Source organism: Octodon degus, unplaced genomic scaffold (assembly GCF_000260255.1).
Source record: "Octodon degus isolate 3935 unplaced genomic scaffold, OctDeg1.0 scaffold00002, whole genome shotgun sequence".
NCBI lineage: Eukaryota > Metazoa > Chordata > Mammalia > Rodentia > Octodontidae > Octodon > Octodon degus.
Window position 1 is genome coordinate 6,218,574 of NW_004524578.1, and position 12,147 is coordinate 6,230,720.

Below are 12,147 nucleotides of genomic sequence, written 5' to 3' on the forward strand. Positions count from 1 at the left end.
CAGCTAAGGGAGTTTAGTACCAACCAGCAGCTTTAGTTCTAAACTCAGATCTTGGCTGCCCTGTCCTAAAGATCCCAACTGCAGGGTCTTTGGCCTCTGTGACCGGAGGTCCACTCCTCCTTGCTGTCACACTGCTGTCACCATTCCCAGACACCACTTGGTCAGGGTCCTCTCTAGTGGAGCCATTCTTTCCAAAACAACTGTGAAGACCAAATCCAGTGCATAAAACAACCGGAAGCCCAGCAGAACTTGGATGGGGGAACTGGTCATACCTTTATGGACATCTTTCCAGCCTACTCTCAGCAGCTCCATTGCGGCAGGAGACTGCCTAAGCCCCAGGAACATGGCAGAGAAACTGTTGATGGAAGAACGCAAGGTATTTATGACTCACTCTCTCTGTCAAGGTTCTTGATAACAAGGAGCAAAATCCAACACTGGGTGCCCTGATCAGTTCAGGCATTCTTCAGAAGACTGCTAGATGGCTGGACATTATAGAGAGTGCTGGAGGGAACAGGCTTCAAAAACAGGGGAACCAGGGGTGGTGGATCTGGCAAGCTGAGGCACAAAGAATGCAAATTTGAACCCAACCTGGAGAACATAGTGATTTAGTGAGACCCTGTCTCAAAATATATGCATACAAACATACATACATATATGCATATATAAAGACATGCATACATCATTGGCTATAGCTCAGTGTGAAGGCCCTGGATTGTATCCCTAGGACCAGAAAATACAAAACAAAACAAACACAAAATCAATGTGGGTGGGAGGGAACAGGGAAAGCACTATACTGGACTAGTTGAGCTGAGCTCCTGCTGAGATTGAGGGCATGCGTGACCATGCGGTTCAGGTGCTACGCAATTCTAGGGTACCAGCCACTGGACTTGTATAGGGTCCATTCTTCACAGCCACGCACAATGTCCCCAGTAGTGCCCTGGGGATTCCCTGTAAAGGGAAGTGACATCAGTTGCTGGGCAGCTTAGAATGCAGTGGCCTTCTGTTCTACTGTGCCAGACACTTTATTCACCTGGGCTTATCCTTTACAGGGCCTGGCATAAAAATCATTGGGGGCACTTGTCAAAATGTAGATTTCTAGGCTCTTCTCCCCAGAGTTCTGCCTGATAAAATAAATTCTCGGTGGCATGCACAAAGTTCCTTGTGCAAACGCCTCAGCTGGATCTGATGTGGACGGTGCAGGACCCATCTGAAGAATCCTTGTCCCATATGCTAAAATGCATACAGGGGCACAGAAATGTCTCTCCCTCAAGATCACACAGCTGAGAACTAGCAACAACAAGAGGACTGAAATTCAGAGCCTTCTGGCTCCAAACTGTGAGTGTGCTTCTGTGTGTGTGTGTGTGTGTGTGTGTGTGTGTCCTAAATGTCGCTTCCTATATTCCTTTAAATTGAGTTCATGAAAAATAAAACCGATTTATTCAGAAAATCTTACAATTTTCATAAATTGAAAATCACCCTCCCTTGATACAGAGTGAGCTGGCTACTGCTGCGACAGACTGTGGAGCCGCACGTGGAAGGCAGGAGGTTGGGCCACTCCCGAGAATGGCAGGAGGAAGAAGCAGCAGTGGAAGAAGCAGCACCACGAACAACCAAACAAAGAAACAAAGTTATATTTGTAGACTACAAGTGCTAGACTAGTAGGGAGATTTTCTTGGTTAGGCTCCACAACAGGAAAATACCTCACGCTGCTTGACGTTTTCTGGGGCTGAGGGCCCCTCCTTCCACCCAAGGCTATAGGAGCTCCATCATATAAAAGGTTAGGACTTGCTGTTAGAAATGGATGTCTCCAGTCTTGTTTTTCTCTTTAATCCCCCCTGGTTCCCAAGCCCTTCCCCAGCCACTACCACCCCATCTTCATCAAAGCCCCCTACCTCCCGGTTATATTCTGGTCCTCTTTGTCCCTCCTAGCTGGGCTTCAGGGACCTGTTCCGAAGGGACATTTTTCCTGTGTTTCCATTAGTGCCCCTTGGAAGGCCCATACCGAGGAGCGGATCCGGGCCTATCGAGCAGGTGATGTGGTGAAGGATCAAGACATAAATGTGTCCTCACCCCAAATGTCTCATCTGTAGAGAGATTTTTGTATTTAAATGCTGTAATAAATTGAAGCACTTTCTTTAAGCTTTTTTTTTCTTAAAAATTATAAATAGAATAATGGATGGTAGGTGGTGAGAGCCAGGGTTCTCCATGTTAGATGGATATAAGGTGGGAGGAGGCTAGGATAATCCGTGCATGTGGGAGTATTCTCATATTTGACAAATACACGATTTAGTATACACACATACACTTCCCTGCTCTGTCAGCAGAGAAGCTGCAGAGGCAGTAATACCCCAGTGCTACAAGCAGATCTAGCAGCCAGAGTTTGGTTTCTAATAGCATTCTCCTCAGAAGGAACCAAAGCTCTTCGGAGAAACAGCTGATTGTAGGTCTGGGGAAGAAGCAACAAGATGTAGTGTCAAAAAGTAAAAATACCATAACCCAAACCAAGCCACAGTGATGGAGGTGGTGAAAGGACCCCAAGAGGCAGCTGAAATTCCTCCCAATTTCCAAAGTCTGGACCAGGTAGAGCAGTGTGATACATAAAATAGTACTGATTTGTAACCCAAAATATGCAGTAAATGTCCAAGTGTCCATCTCAGTATAAATCAATGATTAAATAAGTAAGGAGGAAAAGAAACAGACTTACACACAGAATCCCACATAATTTACACAGAGCCTCTGCCCTTAAAGGGGTACAACTTTCTTTTTTTAAAATGTACTTTGCAAAGGTCTCACTATGCAGCTCCAACTGTTTTCAGCTTCCCCAGCAGTGAGATTATAGGCATGTGCCACCATGCCCAGACTTGGTCACCGGCTCAGTGCACCCAGGGGCAGGGCCAGCAGGGCCTGTGGTGTGGGGGATGGAACCCTGGTCCCTGCACTTGCCTAAGCAGGCACTTAGTCCACTGAGCGAGCTCACTGGCCCTAGGTGTGACTTTCTTTCAAAGAGCACAGTTTATAAAGAAGGAGGAAAAGGGAGTAACGTTATAGTGACAAACACTACTTCAGTCAAATGATCCATGTTAATATCAACAAGTAATAGCCACATTGCTAGTGTGAGTTCTTGATGTAATATGATGCGAATTACATTTTACCTCTGTGATCTTCCCATCAAAACACATGAGGGGGCCAGAGAGATAGCTCAGTAGAATAAACGCTTGCCTGGCAGTGCAAGGGCTTGAGTTTGATCCCCGGTTCCACCAAAAAAAAAAAAAAAAAAAAAAAAAAAAAAACAACCCACATGACACAGTTTAATTACAGGGAGAAAAGCAGATAAATTCCAACGGAAGCACATTCTTTAAAATACCTGATCAGCGCTTCTCAAAACTGACTAGGTCACTGAGAACTAGGAAGACCACAAAGCCATCGTAATCAAGAGGAGTTGCAGGGGACACGGCAATGCCACATTGGATCATGAGTGGGATTCCAGAGAGGAAAGGAGCGTTAGGAAACAACTGAGGAAATCCAAATAAAGTAAGAATTTAATCAATAATGGATAAATATTGATCCATTTATGGCGACCAGGATACCAGAGCAATATAAGATGTTCAATATGGCAAACTGGGTGTGCGTGCAGAAGGCAAAAGGCAAAGGAAAAACTTGTGACCTAGGTCACGAACACAGGAAATACTGTATTCCTGTGTGCATCTGTAATCAACAGGTATACACGTTCCCACATCTAGATTTGCCGAGAGTAATATTTCCTCATATTTCCTTCAGTTTTGTCTTTTCATGAAATCAGATACTTCCAACATAGGTGAGACTACACTCTATCCTGTTCCTCTGCCTGCATCCCTTCAGATAATGTCTGAAGTTGCTGTTCACCACAACGGTGCATATCAACCTTATACCTTTGTCACAGTATGTATGTAACCCTTGACAATATATGCTGTTGTGTTTGTGGCAATAGTTACATGCATGGGGGCTGGCCACAAAGGTCAGCGGACTAAAGCGCCTGCTTCAGCAGAGCATGGGGACCAGGGATTCGATCCCCAGCACCACAAGGCATGGTGGCCCCGCTCCTGGGGTGTGCTGAGATGAAGATTGAGATTGGGCGTGGTGGTGGGCACCTGTAATCCCAGTGCTTGAGAGGCTGAAAACAGGAGGATCATTGCAAGTCGATCTGTGTAGTGAGACCATGTAGACCCTGTACTAAACACATTTAAAAAATGTTACATACATGACAGCATATGATTAACCTTTGCAAAATGCTCTCTTTTTCTACCGTATTGGCTGCTAGATCTCTGTTCATTGTGCGCTAATTCATTCATTTTAACCTCTGTATAGTATTCTATCATATACATAAAGCACCCTCATGCATACTTCCACTGAGGGACAATTAGATTGCTTCTTGTTTTTACTATTGAAGACAGTGTTTCAATTAACATTCTTATATGCATCTCTCAGAGGTACATGAGTCAAGAGCTTTTAGAATATTCTCTTTATGAATAAAATTGCTGGGTTGTTGGATAGGTATATTTTTAATCTTATGGATATTGCCAAATTGCTCTCCAAGGTGGATGTACTAATTTATCTTCCTAGCAGCAGCAAATTCAATGTTTTCTATCCATACTTGTGAACAGTTGGTAATGTCCGATTCTTAATTTTGCCAAACAAATTGCTGAGTATATCGGATTGGATGTTCTGGTTTCTTCTATGAATTGCTGGTTTATGGCTACTGCTAGTTTTATCCTGGGTTGAGTACTGAATGATATTTTATTTGTTACAAAGGCAAAACAAGACTCTTTGGTGTCGTAACCTAGGGATTTGCTGAACAAGCGCAAGCTGTCTGGTAAGAGTTAACTGGGTATATCTCTCTGGAATATGTATCCACTAACCTCACGTTGCTTGGTCAAGGAGGTCATAGTGGGAATATTCATACCTGTGAACCTGGCAAATTTAGAAAATCAGGACATCCCTCATCTTATAGCCTGTGTGAAAATTTATCTGCAGATCACTATTTCGACATTCACCCCTACACCCACCAGTTCTACCTTCAGCATGACTGTTTTGAAAGCAAATACCTAGTTTCCTAAATTGGCTTTCCAGCCTATTGGAAATGGACCTTGAACTTCTTTCAGGACCTACCTCATTAGGCTTTTTACAATGTAAGATAAATTTAATATCCTTTTGAACTCAGGCATCTTCAACTTTGAGGGAGATCCCTACTCATTTTAAAGCCAAGCCAAGCTCCTTCCGCAGCATATTAGACACAGTATTCCAAGCATGGAATTAGAAGCCAAGGACTCAGTGATGCTAGACTTGGAAGGCGTCTCGAGCGTCACCCTAACATCTTCTCGGCTGATAACATGCTTCTTTGGGCGGGATTCTCCTAGCACATGTGGGTTCTATCTGTGCACAGGCATTCTAATGAAAGGGGCTCTCTCCCACTCAAGGCATTGCTGTAAGCAAAGATTATAGAATAGTACTAATAACTATTTGTTGCAACCAGAAAAGAAGGAAAATTCTTTCAATGAACTAAAATCTTTTCTTCGTTAGCTTAGCTCTGTCCATTACCAGATTCAAGTCTAAAGGTCAATTTCCAAGTATCTGAAAGCAGAAGTCATACCAGACTTCTAAAGCCTAGCAACTTATTCAATCCTCACTTGATGTAAGGATCAGCCCTTTTCTATGGTCCATGAATGTGTGTGTGCATTCAGTTTCCTGGTTGATCAATGGTCCCGCAAGGACAAAGAGAAAAAAACATTAGTCTGCAGATGCGGTCTCCATATAGCAAGGCAGCACAGGTGTGCGCCGAAATTCAAGCAAGAGCTCTACTTTGCAGCCTGTTGGTGCCTGACATGTTGACGTTACCCTAAAAAAAATTACTGAAGAAATACACAAGCGTACTTTAAAGAGTAAAGTTCGACTGGAATTTAGTATTCCAAAGAGAATGCGTTCGTAGAAACATTCCTAGTGGACAGATGAGGGATTCCTCTTAAGGATGACCTGGGGCCACTTCCACCTGACTTGGTGATGTTTCTGCTCCTCTTTCTATACTCTGATTCTTAATGGAATATATATATATGAATTTAGAATTGCTAAAAACATTTATTCTCCGTGAAAATCTAATGTTTGAAGAAGTCCATATTACTAAAGCAAATGAGGCAGTGATTGTACCTTGGTCCTGGCGACTGTCGCTAGTACATTTATATAGACTGGTGATTACTGGACAGGGAAGACGAAGGTAGGTGTGTAGGTCCAGTATGTAACAGTATGCTGTATACACTTCAGGAAGTGGACAACATGGTCAACTTAAAAACCAAAGTTACGATGCATTTTAGAGCGTCGAACCTCGATGCTTCCTATGTCATTACATCACAGATGAGAAAACAGAAAGGCAGAACATCCTCTAAAAGGTCACACAGCTTTGCAGTGTCAGATGGACCAGGGCAGAGGAAACAATTTGTCTCTTCCTGCAATACTGGTGATAAAACATCTCAGATCTGGTGGCATTAATCAGAGGGAACAGACATTGTGCTTTAACCTGCATTATCATGTAATCTCAGATGCATTTCAACAAGGGAGAAGCATCTTTTATGCTGTCTGCCAGACAGGAACCCTTATTATTGATGTGTTTGAAAGTTAATTACATGGGGGAATAAAGACGGCACACCCCTCTTGGAGACTAACCACTACAAATGAAAAAGATAGAGCCTCTGCAGAACTGATGGCCTGTCTGCGTGTGTGCATTTGTGCATGAGTGTGTACGTGTTAATTTTCCTGGATTACCAGAGTGGATTGTGCCTCTAGCCAAGTTCAGGTCAGGGACGGGCTCCCGTTAGCCAGTGTCTAGCATGGGTAGGTGGAGATCCTAATGGCACATGTCACTCTGAGCTCAGGCTTGAGTTTTCGTGGAACTTCCCTTATTGATGTTTCAGTAACCATGATACTGGAGCTAGCCATCAGCAGACATTCTCCCACCTGTGTCTCGGAACATGCTCTCGGAATGCCTACCTTACTTTTAAAGTACCATGGGGTAAGGCAGCGTGTATTCCCTGTGAGCTGGCTGTCAGGGCAAAACTAAAATAGAAAAGCACAAATTGAGTATAGACAGATCTCAACCCAAGGGAGACATTGTCACCATGTGGGGACACTGCAATCACCTAGTAGTAGCAAATGTATGGTGTGCATGCCATGGCCAGCTCCTTGTCACTGTGAAATATCTAAAGGGTCCACCAACACTAAACTAGTGCCTCATTTCTATTTTCCCTGCTACTGCTATAGCTCTGTGGCAATAACCTAGTGTCTTCTACAGCGAAAGTCCCTGTAGACACTCCTCTGAAAGTCTATCCAACTGTAGAGGCAACTGTGTGCAGGGTGGTTGGAGTTTACCATCTTTATTAAGTTGCAGAATAAGGGAAGCATTATGGTAATCTTTTTAGAACAGCTGCAAAATTTATAAGTTATATAATGTACTCTTAACATTTTCAATTCAGGTATAATTACAACACAATGAAGTGCACCTATTTTAAGTGTACAGTTAGATGTTTTGATGAATGCATACTCAACGTACTCCACTAGCTCTACAGCACAGCCTTGCCCCTAGAAGTTCTCTGTGCCTCTTCTTAGGAGGTTTTCTAAAACGCCTCGCTCCCCACCTTCAACTACCCATGGTTCTGATTTCTGTTTCACACACTAGTTTTGTTTGCTTTTTACTTTCATATGAATGAACTCAAGTGGTCGATATTATTTTGTGTCTGGGTTACGTGTTCCACTTTTGAGACTCATCCATGTTTTAATTTTTATTTATCTACCTATTTATTTTTGTACTTAGTACAGGATCCACAAGGTCTCACTACGTAGATCAGACTCGTAGTGATTCTCCTGTTTTCAGCCTCCCAAGCCCTGGGATTACAGGCGCCCGCCACCATACCCAGTCTCAATCTCTGTCTCAGCATGTCCCGGGGGGAGGGCTGGTATGGCACACGGGGGATCAAACCCCAGTCTGTCTCTGTGTCTACCTAAGCAGGAGCTTTAATCTGCTGAGTGATTCATCCCTGTTTTTCCATGGATTAATAGTTCACTCTTTTTGAGTGCCAGGCAGTATTGCATTGAATGGATATACTGATGATTTGTTAATCTGTTTTCCTTATGATGAACACTTGTGTTTCCAGTTTTATAATATTATCAGTAAAGTGGCTATCCACATTCCCATACAGGTATTTTTGTGTGAGTGTTATTTCCTTTCTTTTGGGTAAGTAGCTAAGAGCACAACTACAGATCCTAAGTTGCTGAGTGTTCAACCTCCTAGGAAACTGCCAAACCTTTTCCATAGTGCATTCTTAGTTAATGATTCGGATTACTCCATGAAGTGAACTCTTGCATATAGTTTTTTGTTTTATGATTTGTTTTTGTCTTAAATTGCATCAGATGCTAAGGATACACAATTTGAGCCACATCTCTAAGATCTTTTTTTTTTTTTTTTTAATGCTTCTGAGTTGTTTAAACAACTTAGAATCTGGAAAACTCATATTTGAAAACCTGGATGCTTTCATGGGTCTCTTGTGTATTTTTCTCTATTGTCTCATTTCATATTCAATACAAAAAATATGTGTAACAATGTGAGTTAGTTATGAAGCAAGTAATTATGAACGATGAGTTTGTAAATCCACCACCCCATCCAAGCACGAGCACATATCCAGGAACTCTGCACAAACCTCTGGCTTTTCCCTGCTTGCCCCAAGGAAATCTGTAGTTTATAATATTCCTCTTCCTAAAACAATGTAAGACAAAACAAAATGAAACAAATTGTCCTATATTTAATTTCTTAGCTCTAAAAATCCTGCTGCAATTTCTTAGTTTTGCTTGCTTTTAAGAGCGCTTTCAAAATTCTTTAGGTTTTTTTGAAACTGCATATTTTTATTCGACATTATTTTGAATATCAATCCCTGATGCACATGGCTATAGTTCATTTACTTCTCCTTCCATCTATTTTTCTGGGAACATATCACACATACTGTATTTCTACAGATGCCTCTAAATTATTATTTGTGGAATTGCTCACCTTTGCACTTGATGCAGATTCTATCTTTGAGGAATATAGTACACTCAGAGTAATTGGAGCCAAAATGATTATCAGGAAAAAAATGTTAAAGTGAAAAAAAACAAGCAAGCAGTTTCTGCTCTACAAGGAGAATGAATAAGACACCAGGGAAAATGGCATAAACCAATCAAAAGAATGATATTTTGTCACTATGACTAGAAAGCAAAGATCCAAATTATTTACATGGTTTTATTTCCAAGATTGAAAAAAAATTGATTGTGTGGGCAGAATATAAGTTTGAAAAAAATCTTTTTCAATACAGTCATGTTAGAATAGACAGAACTTAGTTTTTCGTTGTTCTCTAATTGTGAACTCTATAATGAACATAACTAAAATGACTAATCTTACTGACTTTCTACTATTTAGGGGAAACGCATTTAAAAACTTCACAAATGAAAAACCATTTGGACTGAAAAACAACATCCAAACCCTCCCAAACAAACCTCTATATTCCTTACAAATAACTATGTACTTCTTGCTAGTCTACACAGACTTTTATACTCTTGGGGACAAATGAATATTTTAATTACCAACACTAAGTGTATTTATTTTATAAAGTTTTAAAAGATTTTTGGTTGCATTAGCCTTGTAAAAATTAGAACTAAACTTTTGTTTGACTTTATGAGTATGTATTTGTCTTAGTTACTTTTCTAGTTCTGGAAACAAAACACCAGACTTCCAAAGATAAAGGAGGGAAGGTGTATTTAGCTCACAGTTTGTAGAGTTTTCGGTCCATAGTTGGCTGGCTCCAAGGCAGAGGGGCAGCATGTGGGAGAAACACCTCATGGCAAGCAGAAGGTGGTAAGTAACTGGAAGTGAGCAAAGCTCCATTCCTTGTGTCTTGCTCCTGCAGGCTGCTTAGCATGGGCAGCATTCACACCCTTAATCCTAGTGCCTGGGATCCCAGCACTGCACCATGAACCAATTCCAGCATCTCACCCTCTAAATCCAGCCACCTCTGAAAAAGTACCACTTATGACTGCATGAGGCTTTGGGGAGACATCTAAATGTAAGTGGTAACAATATTGAAAAATTCTGAACACCAACTATGTGAAAATAGAACATGGATATTCCTTTGCACTTAATTAAAATTATTTTGCTTAAAATGCCAGTATGGGTCTGTGAGCATTAAGGCCAATCTCATGCAGGGAACTCTCCGAAAACATTTTTTTTTTTTAAATTAGTACGCTGAATTATTCATGTGTAGTCCCTAATTTTAACGGGATGCAAGCTAAATTTAAGATGCGATTAAATTTCTTTGTTACTGTTTTGAAACATCTAAAACGAATATTTTTATTGAAAAGTTAAACTGAAGTAAAGGTTAAAAAAAAATCCCACATTCATAACTCTCTTAAGAAAAACAAACTAAAAAACTCATGAACATTATACATATATGTATATATATATATATATTTTTTTTTTTCTCTATACAATTCACTAAGTGGACCTAAAAATTCCAAAGGGAAAACTTATCCAGAAAATAAGACAGAGAATAAGGGCTAAGTCTCCTTTACGATAGCTTTCGATCTATTTTTAACTGTTAATTTAAGAAATCATTTATGAAAGAAGGGTGTGCAGTGTAATGCGGAAATCTTACAACCCGGGAGTAACAAACCTTTCTTTCCCGTACAGCAGCTCCCCTTTCCAGGCAGCTTGCTTCTCTGAGACACTTTTCCCCCTCAATCTAAATAAGTCACAACTCTCCCATTAGCCATCTTCTTTTTATTTATTATTGACATCAATTAGCCTGAGTCATGCAACCCGACCATATTAAAAGCGACACGTGGTCCAATCGCTCTATTTTAAAAGTCCACGTATTTTCAAACTCCTCTTTCCAGCCATTGCTGGGTTGTTTCCTCTTTTGAGGATCTGGCCTCAGCAGCATTTGTTTATTAGATGGCAGTTCTCGGGAAGTCACGCCTCGGGGAAATATCTCTGGCACATTTGAGAAAAACCACGGAGGAGACTCGGGCTGGTGCTCCGTGCTAGTCACTTACGAATAAAACGAAGCAAGGGCGACGTGCCCGGGGGACCAGGCAGGTGCGGGTGGGTTTCCGCAGTGGCCGCCGATCCCGGGTGTGCGCCGCACGTCTTTGGGGTGGGCCTGGCGCCAGGAGCCGCATCGCAGTCGAGGTTCCGGCCCCCACCCGTTCCCGCGGGGACCTCGGACACGCCCCCCAGCTCCCTGGCCGCAGCTCCGCGCGGTGCACGCGCCCGAGCCGCTCCCGCAGCCGCCCACGTGGTGGAGCTCTGAGCAGGGCGAGAGCGGGGAGCGCTCAGGGCGGGCGGGTCGGGGAGGCCCGGCCAGCGAGACCCAGCCGGGCCGATCCCCAGCCCGGGCCCCCACATTTCCTCCCCCGGAGGAAGGGAGGTGGAGAGGGAAGCGACACTCCACGGGCCAGCTCTCCCCGGCCCCCGCCGCGCCCTCTGGCGGCCGACGTGGGGACGCGCCCTCGGCACGCGGAGCCACCAGTCTGGGTCCCTTTCCGGGGATCGGGGGCCGCGGCGGGCTCTCCCTGCTCGCGGCCCGGGGCTGAGCCCTGCGGGCCGCGCCCTCCCCGCGGAGCTCTCCCTGCGCCCTCCGGAACTCGGGCCACCCGGGTGGCGGCTCGGCGGGCGCCCCAGGCTCGCGTGAAAAGTGCCCTGCGTAGTAGCCCGGGGTCCCCTTCCTCCCAGGTGTGCCCCGCGCCCGTAGCGGTCGGGCTTTCCAACCGGCTGCGAAAAAATGCCGCCTGCACGCACTTATTTATTTATTTTGCAACAGCTGCAAGAAACAATGAAGCTTTTCAAGAACCGGAGCGACGCGCCTTCCAGCCGCACTGTTGTTGTTTTCAATGAACCTCTCCGGGCCCCGCACTCCCCGCCCAGCCCGCGCCCTCCCTCCTCTTTCCCCTCCTCTCCGTCCCCGGCCTTCCCCGCCGCTGAGCCCAGACCAGCGCCAGCGGCATTGTTTTGGGAGTGCTGCGGGAGGGGAGCGAGGGCGCGTGCGGGCGGCCGGCGCAGTGCGGGTGGGGGCGGGAGCGCGTGGGCGCGCGCACGCGTGG